Here is a 9616-nt window from a genome sequence, read left to right on the forward strand (position 1 = left end):
ATCTCATGGTGAAAATATCAATTTGCATAAAAAATGCAATTTTTTGCATATAAGTGCCTTTTTTTGCTTTGCCCCCCCCCCCAAAAAAAAAAAAAAAAAAAAAAATTGAAAATACGTTCCGTCGCCTATATGATTCCGTCACCAATGGCACTCGCTGGTATTTGAATATATCATCATTTACACCCTCTCAAAGAAAGCAGACTTACTTTTGCCCTTTATTTTGCCCACAATGGAACTTACAGGAAAGCATATCAAACAGGATGCAAATGGAGGTCTATTCAGCCGGACGTTATTTATACGCTTTGGAGTTTGGATTCTTGTTTGCCTAGAAAACGTAAAGTATTTTTATATTTTCATTACATCTTTGTCCTTATTTCTCTATATCCGTAGCTCTACCATGCGCGTATTCGGGGGCGCCAAAATAGGGAGAAAAGGGAAGGAAGAAAAGGGGTTGACGAATTGCTGTTTGACATGGGGGGGGGTGGATGCGCCGAATTGATGTTCAACCTAGAGTATGTATATAGCGGGTGCCGAATTTATGTTTTGCTTAGGGGCGCCGAATTGATGTTCGACCTAGGGTGTGCCAAATTGATCTTCATCCTAGGGGGGGGGGGGGGGGCGAATTAATGTTTTACCTCGGGGCGCCGTATAGATGTTCGACATAGGGGCACCGAAATGATGTTTAACCTTGGGGATGGGGCGCCGAATAATTATTTTTCCTACATACGGTTGTCGAGTTGCTGTTTGACATATAGGGGCGCCGAATTGATGTTCAACCTAGGGGGTGCCGAATGGATATTCACCACACGCCAATTTGATATTTGTCTCGGTGCATCAAATTCAGGTTCAATTTACCTAGGGAGGGGAGGGGGTGCCAAACTCATGTTTGCTCCCATCAATTACCAATCCTGTTAAGGATTACCAAAAGTGCCTAGAAAGTCCTAATTTTAGATCAGAATATAAAAACAAATTCATCCTACTCTTCGCATTAATTGTTTAGTAAGGTGGCGATCCTGTTCATGGTAAGATAAGTGCTTAGAATGTCTGACTTTGTATCAAAATATATAGATTTTTATTCAGCTCGCGCTTCGCGCTCGCATAAACTGTTTTGTTACTGATCATCCTTTTCATGATAACCGAAAATGCTTACTCAAATGTCCAAATTTTAGGTAAGAATATTAAAAAAATTTCATCTCGCTCTTTGCGGACGCATCAATGTTTAGTTAGATGACAATCCTGTTCATGATTACCAAAAGTGCTTAGAATGTCCACATTTTAGGTCAAAATATCAATCACTTTTTAAGCTCGCGCTTCGCACTCGCACAAATTTACGAGGTCAGAATATAAAAAAATTTGAACTCGCGCTTAGCGTTCGCATTAATTATTTAGCTTTATACCCATCCTGTTCATGGTTATAAAAAGTGCTTATGATGTCCAGTGTTGGATTGGGAATTCAAAAATTGTCAGTTCGCACTTCGTGATCGCATAAAATGTTGATAGATACCCATCCTGTTCTTGATTGCCAAAAGTGCTCATAGATTTTTTTCCCCCAAATTTTAGGTCAGAATATATAAAAAATTCAGCTCACGTTTCGCGCTCGTATCAATAATAATTGTTTAAATAATTCATATACATATCATGTTCACGGTTGCAAAAAGCGTAGAATGTTTGATCGGAAAACAGATGAAAATATCCCCCTCCCCTATTGGCGAAAGCTGGATCTAGCCCCGGTTAAGAAATTACAGCTCCCGCACATAATTTTAGTATGGTCTACCACTCTGATGAAAAGTTGAACTAAATTGAAACCCCAAAACGCTTAAAAATTCTATGCTTTCTGGTCGCATTTATTCTTTTCAAGAAGTGGATACAACTTTGATCTTTTTTTACATGGACACATTAAAAAAAATGGTCTTCGATTGCCTTTTACACGTGGTTGTGGAATAAGACAATTCAAAATGCATTTAGGCACTTTGATTGCCTGAGTGGTCGGGTCGGGTTGCAATTTTCCGAAAGGTTCACAGGAGCGCAAAAATAGTGACCCCCTCGTGGTGCTAAATCCTGGATATGCGCATGTCCGTCGGGCATCGTTTCCACTTTTGTACCTCTTTATCTATACCGGTGTGATACTATATAAGTCCATGGATCAGATCAGTTTACTTCCATTTCGTCTGATGCCAAATCGTCAAATTGCCAACTCGCCTACTATCATTAAAGTCTACCATAATTATGTTCATCCACTATCGTCTAGTAACCAGTTGGTCCAATAGCCATTCAGTCCATATACCATTTGGTCTAATGGACAACGTGCTATTGTGCAAAATGAATGAAAATGAATTGGATACTGGACCAAATAGTTGTTCGACGAAATATTGATGGACGGAATGGATATGGACTAAATTAAATCAGACCATGTGGTGAGTGCAAGTTGGCACTTGGCAGTCGACGACTTGGCAATTTATCAATGGACCTACTATAGGCCACTAAATTGAACTTGTCCGAGTGTGCCATAACACCTAAACTGCAGGCTTTCTCATATCCGATACCCCCCCCCCCCATCCCCCGCCGCCTCAAGAAAGGGAAGGGGGGCATGGAGGAGAGAGAAGAAATAAAGAAAGAAGTAGATTGTTGAAAGGGAATCAAAATAATATGAATCAAAGGGAATGTAAACGCAATTTAATACTCTGTTTGAATCGCTTTTCTTTCATGGAATTTATATTTTGAATACATCGTTTCATTTCAGCCTTTCTCATTATTTTACTTTCAACCCTGTATTTCATCAGCTTTACTATCAAAAGCCTGCGTAGCGAATTACAAAACGTCCCATCCTTGTTTCACCACCCATGACATTACGTAATTATCATTTTATTATTATCATGTAATGAAATTCATACTGTGTTTACACGCTGCATCTGCTGTCAGTTTGACTACCTTGTAAATATTTATTTATAAGGTAAAGCTTATTTCCAAGGTAATATTTATTTACAAGGTAAAGCCTATTTCCCCACTGGAAAATAGCTTTAGAGCTTTCGTGGGTCATCTTGTGTAAGCCTGTTGTTTTTAATGCTACTGTATATATATTATGGTGACTTGCGAAATAAAATCAATCAATCAATATTTTTTGACGATATTCAGTTGAAATCAGTGGCGTTCAAAATAATGGGGAAGGATTGGGGCTATATGGATTCCCAAATTTGTCACGGCCAATACAAAAAGAAAGCGAGAAGGGGAACTAATATCTGAATATTATGTCAAAATCTATCACCGATAAAAAATGATTTGTGCCCGACACATATATCTGGCCCCTTAATTCATATTTTTTACGTTTATTATTTACGCCAACGGTTGTATTCATGAATAGTTCAAGCATGGTTCCTAACATACTTCTGTATTTTTCGATGTTTACACAATTCCTAGCCTTGGGTTGGGGGTTGTGTGTATTCCTTATGTTCGCATTTTTTAATGTTATTTTTCTATTTATTTCAATATTATCCTCTCCAACTTTATTATGGTATGACTATTCAAGGAATTATAATTACTCGTTTGCTTGCATGCTCCATGACCGCTTTGCCTTCACTCCGGGGGGGGGGGGGGCACTTAAATTGACGAGTGGATACCATGCACGACCCAAAAAACACGTAAAAAGGATGTCTTTTTGTCAAAAACACAAAAATATTGAAAAAAAGGTATCTATGTTGCTAGGAAAGCTACGTGTTTAGGGTCATATTTTCGGGGATGATGAAACAAAATTAAAATGTTTTATAAAGGATGTCCTTTTTGCCCCAACACTACGTGTTTAGAGTCCGACTTGCGCGAGTTGTGGAAGGTGGGGCCGTAATAAAACCAAAATAATGATGTGTAAAGGTAAAACCAACGACCGACGGACCCGACATAACAATAAAATATCGCTGTACTTGTTTAGGGGTTCATTTCGGGAATACTTGCCAAGAGTATCGTTTTGTTTCCAATACTTGTTAAGGGTCGGTTTGAGACGCCAATACTTGTTAAGGGGTGCAGTTTCAGAATATGGAAAATACGTGTTTGGGTGCTTTTCGAGACCCCATGGTCGCGCATGGTATCCACTCGTCAATGGAAGTGCCCCCCCCCCCCCCCCCGGCCTTCACTTCTCTCAGTGCGTATTCAGAACTATTACTGTATTCTCATTGATCCCCCTGGAGTTGTAAAACACCCATAAAGGCAAAATATTATATTTTCATCGGCAGCACATGTGCATTACATCATCATAAATTAAGTACATCAGGGTCCATGATCAGAAAAAGCGTATACCCATTAAACCTCGCCAGACGGGGCTTGCCCCAAAATAACAATTTTATTTTTGTCTCGTTTCGAAATTTCATTTTTATTTTGGCTGCTATATGCTTCAAGCACATATTTGCTTACTGTATATAGTTTGCCTCTGCATTTTACTCATTATATATATATTTTTTTATATATTGTATTTCTCTAGTCACTACATATAAGATTGTCACTTGTATTATGATCATGTCTCAAGCATTGTAAATTTGTTTTGTATATTATTCCAATAAATGCAAAAAAATCCTGCAAAAAAAGCCACATCACCACATAGTTGAACCATTCCAACCATTTCTACGATCAATACGATCGCCTCGACTGATCTGATACGATTAATTATTCCGCGATTATAATTATGGCCCTTGGAACCGGGGGTGCAAAGCACCCCCAAGATTTTACAATGGGGTGCGGCGTGCATTATTTTCCATGTAGGCAGCTCCCCCTGGAATTCTGGTATAGGTGTCGAATTGGATAAATGTAGGAAAATTACCAACATTTTGTATTGGAACCTTTTTTAATGTTTTTCTTTTGCTTTGTCAAATTTTCCTCAGCACCGCCACCAAAAAAAATCGTGACAGTGTGAACTTGGCACTTTTTTTTCAATCATAAAAAATGATTATATTATTTTCCCGCATGAGTTTTGAAATATTGACACGTACGCCAGAATCTCTTTGGTCCTAATATGAAGCATAAATTTCCACGTCTATAAAACAACAGTTATCATTCGTTTTTCCTATAGTTATAGCAGGGAAATGGGAGTTACAATTCCATTGATAAATAAGTCTAAAATGTTATGCCAATCAAGATGCAAGTCCCGGATGCAAGTCCCGGATGCAAGTAATGTCTTTGTCCTGCTCATGTCGCAGTCATTCACATTTTTTCAACGGTTGAACTGCTCGTGCACACTCTGTATGCGTATAGGCCTTTCCCGGAGGCCTTTCTTCCTCTCATTTGTTGCTATAAAATTTCATCTTTTTATCAATTCTTTCTACTTGTTTACTGTCTATGAAGGGGTAGCAAGTTAATCTCCCATGGGGTGCCCCTATCTATTGCTGCATCATTTGTATCCATTTCTCTTTGACCATCCATTTCTTGGGAAAATACATCAATTGGATGATCCATTTATATATGCCTATCCATCCATTCTTTCAGTCATCCATCCACCGGTCGTGCTGATGGTTTGATTATAGCATGGACCTAATAGGTCCATGATTGTATAAAGGATAAAGCGCCCTACTATATCATTATAGGCTACCCCACCCCCTCCCCATACTACATAAAAACTCGGCGACCCATGGACTAAATGTACACATTTCAAAGCAGACGTAATGTACATGCACAATTCCCTTGTACATGTTGCACCTTGCTGCTTCTCCAGGTTTGCTTAGTCTTCTTTCACATACGTTGTTGCACTTTGCCCCCACGGCGTGCCTTGTAAAGTTCTGTTGTAAGACTCTACATGCTGGTCGGCCCTGGAAATCACAACTCTGAATACGTAGAGCGTTTCTAGACCATAGCACCGCGCAATACTCAACTTCTCATTTTTCCATATCACAAGCTTTCTTGTGTGGATGCAAAAATAAGAGTTTTCCCAGAAATCTTGTCCCTGACGTCATGTCTGCCCCCCTCATTTTTTGACTCATGACGCCTTTACTCTGCTTGTTCGACCTTAAGCCGTTGGTCCCCTGGTTGCTTGCTCACAGGCATTCGTGCTTTCTTAGCAGTCAGGTAAAAACCTCGGCAACAGAAATAACAGAAATTTGCAACTTGATGCGTACGTTGGTCACATTCATGCTATCACGGTCTACACAATGTAGACTACACGTACGTACTTCGCATCAACAGGTTTCTCAGCTCACCTTTTGACCTCGCGAGTTCAATCTAAGGGTGCGTTTATCCGCCACTTTTTCACCCTAGAATCATGATCTGAATCATGATTCAAATCATGATTCTGCAGAATCACGATTGCGTTTAGTCGAAATTGAATATAATCATGATTAGAATCACAAACATGAAACACCAAAAAAGGGGCGTTTGGAAAGACGTTTCTGCAGAATCACGTACGAAAATGTTCGAATAAACGATATCGTGATTTGAATCATGATTATATGACCTCACTGTGTCGGGCTACTTTCGGTTTGACTCTTGCCAAGCTCAGCTCATTGTATGTACATGATTACTCTGCATGCATTTCTTGTCATGTCCAAGTTCTGTGTTGGTCATCGCATCGTCCACTACTTTTCATTTTTTGGTCATGTCTTCAACTTCAAGTTCTAGTAAATGAATTAACTGGACAGACAATGATCTCAGTTGTTGTTGAGTATAGAGTGTCAATATTAAATTGGATCTACGCTGAAATTCACTTCCGAACACCATTTTTGATAAATTGACAAGATGAATAGAAGCACATGGACCCTATATGATAGAAGTAAATAAAATTAGGTATAGACTGAATTCTGGAAGCAAAATATTTTTCGAGAGCCGAAGCACGTGCGAAAAACTTCCTCTGTCAAACTGCGCACTAGTGATGCGCACTGGATTGGCCCGAATCTGAGGAGAAACAGCATTGGAATGAAGGTCGTCTAAACGCTGATTCTGTGATATCGTGATTCATGTTTGTGTTTTGAATCATGATTCGAATCATGATTCAAATCATGATTCTGGCTTGAGGTCGCATAAACGCAGCCTAAACAAACGAAGAGTAGTCAAGTGTTGCATTGGGATTGTATCTTCGTTATGTTTTACTATAGGCCTATATTTAACCCCGCATTGGGGTTGCATCTTCGTTATGTTTTACTATAGGCCTATATTTAACCCCGCATTGGGATTGCATCTTCGTTTTACTATAGGCCTATATTTAACCCCGCATTGGGGTTGCATATTCGTTATGTTTTACTATAGGCCTATATGATTGCATCTTCGTTATGTTTTACTATAGGCCTATATTTAACCCCGTATTAAACAAACCCTGTTTTATATCGTAGAACCTGCTCTGAAAGTAATCGTTTTTCTCTTCGCCCTTTCCCTTCATGCTTGGCTGTAGACAGAATGGTGGTGGCCGTCTGTTTAGAGTTTTAAATATTTTTGGTCTAACTTTTTTTTCCAATTTCTCCTCTGTACTTTGCGAGTGGATCTAAATAATCTTAAACTGACTGAAACATTCAGGAAAGATTAAAAAACACCAAAATATCAAATTAGGGTATGTTGTATTCAGATCCCTTTATGATGGCTCTCCTGATTCTCTTTCACCAATCCACTTCTTTCTTTCTTCTCTCTCCTCCCTCCCCCCTTTCCTTTGGGGAGGGCCAAGGAGTCAGTATACAGAGTATACAGTAAGCTGCGCTAGCGCCTCGCCCTAGTTTCCGTATGTAGCACGCCAAGCTATACATGAAGGGAAAAGGTGCATAAAAGAGCTACGATCCACATGAATAAAGATCAAACTCGGAACTCGGCCCTTGCCCATCTCTGGGATTCTCGTATCTCTTTTAGTCTTGGAGTACTTTCAGATTCATGACATAAGATTCCGAAAGTAAGCCGTATTGGGCAATCCTTTGCTTCGTCATTCACGTCAGATAATCAACGTGTCTGAATCCTTTTCCACGCGTACGATACAATCATGGAACTATAGGCTCAATATAATATTCTTATCCTGTGTGTGCTATCGCAGATAGTGGATTATATCTGAAACTAAAGCAGAGCGCAAGCATGTCGCTAGCCGGCTAATTGAGCTTGCACGCACCGTTCGATGTTTGCTTTCTACTCAGCTACACACACAGAGTACTGCACATTGTTGATACGGGGATTTCTTAATACTGCGCATGCGCTATGACGTATTTCATCAATATGCATGAGGTCGTAATGAATATGCATGATTCGAACAGTGTTCTAAGATCAATTTATTTTTTAACCCGAGAGGGCGTCAACAAGAAGGTCCACAGTCAAATAGGTTAACCGAGACGAGTTATAATATATGTTTCACCCCTCAATATCATGAAAATATGAAAGTTATGCAAGTTTCTTTTCCGTGATAAAATAGAGCAATAATGTAGGTATTTAATTAATGTAATAATTTCAAAATTGATTCATTGCCCTTGTCTGAGATCAACCAATCATACACTATACCTTTAACATTGAGTGAAATTAAACTCATAAATGCGGTATAGAATGTGATGCATGTTGTATACTCATGTTTAGGTGTAAAAATACACCTTGTAGAAGTGCATTTTACCCGCCTATATGAGTTTTTTAAGGGTTTTACTCGAAACATCGAGTTCTGATTTTTTGTGCGTATGCTGCATTGTTTTAAGACATATAAATTTTCGAAGAAGTACATTTAATATACTTAAAGGAGAATGAAACTCTTGGAGCAATTTAGCTTTTGTGAAAGCAGAAAAATCAAAGAATAAGATCAACAAAAGTTTGAGTAAAATAGGACTAGCAATAGAAGAGTTATGAGCATTTGAATGTCGAGATCACTAATGCTATGGAGATCCTCCCATTGGCAATGCGACCAAGATCTATGATGTCACAGATGAACAACTCTCCCCTTTTGGACACTGAAAATATACCCCAAAACATATCTTTTTGCTCATTCTAATCATATGACAATCGAGTCATCAATTATATAATGTTGTGAAACCTCTGTACTTGTCCTCTCATAAAGAGAACACCTCACCTTGTGATAGACTCTATAAAAGTGAGAATATAAGTGAAATAAGTACTAAAGTAATGAGGGAGTTGTACGTGTGTGACATCACAGATCTTGGTCGCATTGCCAATGGGAGGATCTACATGGCATTAGTGATCTCAATATTCAAATGCTCATAACTTTCTTATTATTCATTCAATCTTCCTCAAACTTTGAACAATATGTTTGTTTGATTTTTCTCTTTGATATGGATTAAGCTGGTTTCAAGGGTTTCATTCTCATTTAAAACACCTAATCTAAAATCAACATAATAATTAAAAAAGGAGTATTATGTCTGATCTTGTGAGATTTCTAATACGTATCCTGGTCAATTATATATTTCCAGAGAATATAAAGTAATTATGAATTTGAGATGAAACAAAATTAAAGGATACTCCGGGCTGAAAATAATTATATCTAAATAAATAGAGAAAAGAAATCAGTGAGCAAAGTGCTAACAATGTCATCAGAATTTGATTGCAAATAAAGCAGTCAGTGGAATTTAAAGTTTACTAATATTTTGTGAAAATACTTTATGCACATCGTTAGATGGACTAATGATGCCACCCCCTTTCTTTATTTTCTTATAATTATTTAAAAAGATCATGCATGTTGTAT

This window comes from Lytechinus pictus, chromosome 8 (assembly GCF_037042905.1).
Source record: "Lytechinus pictus isolate F3 Inbred chromosome 8, Lp3.0, whole genome shotgun sequence".
Lineage (NCBI taxonomy): Eukaryota > Metazoa > Echinodermata > Echinoidea > Temnopleuroida > Toxopneustidae > Lytechinus > Lytechinus pictus.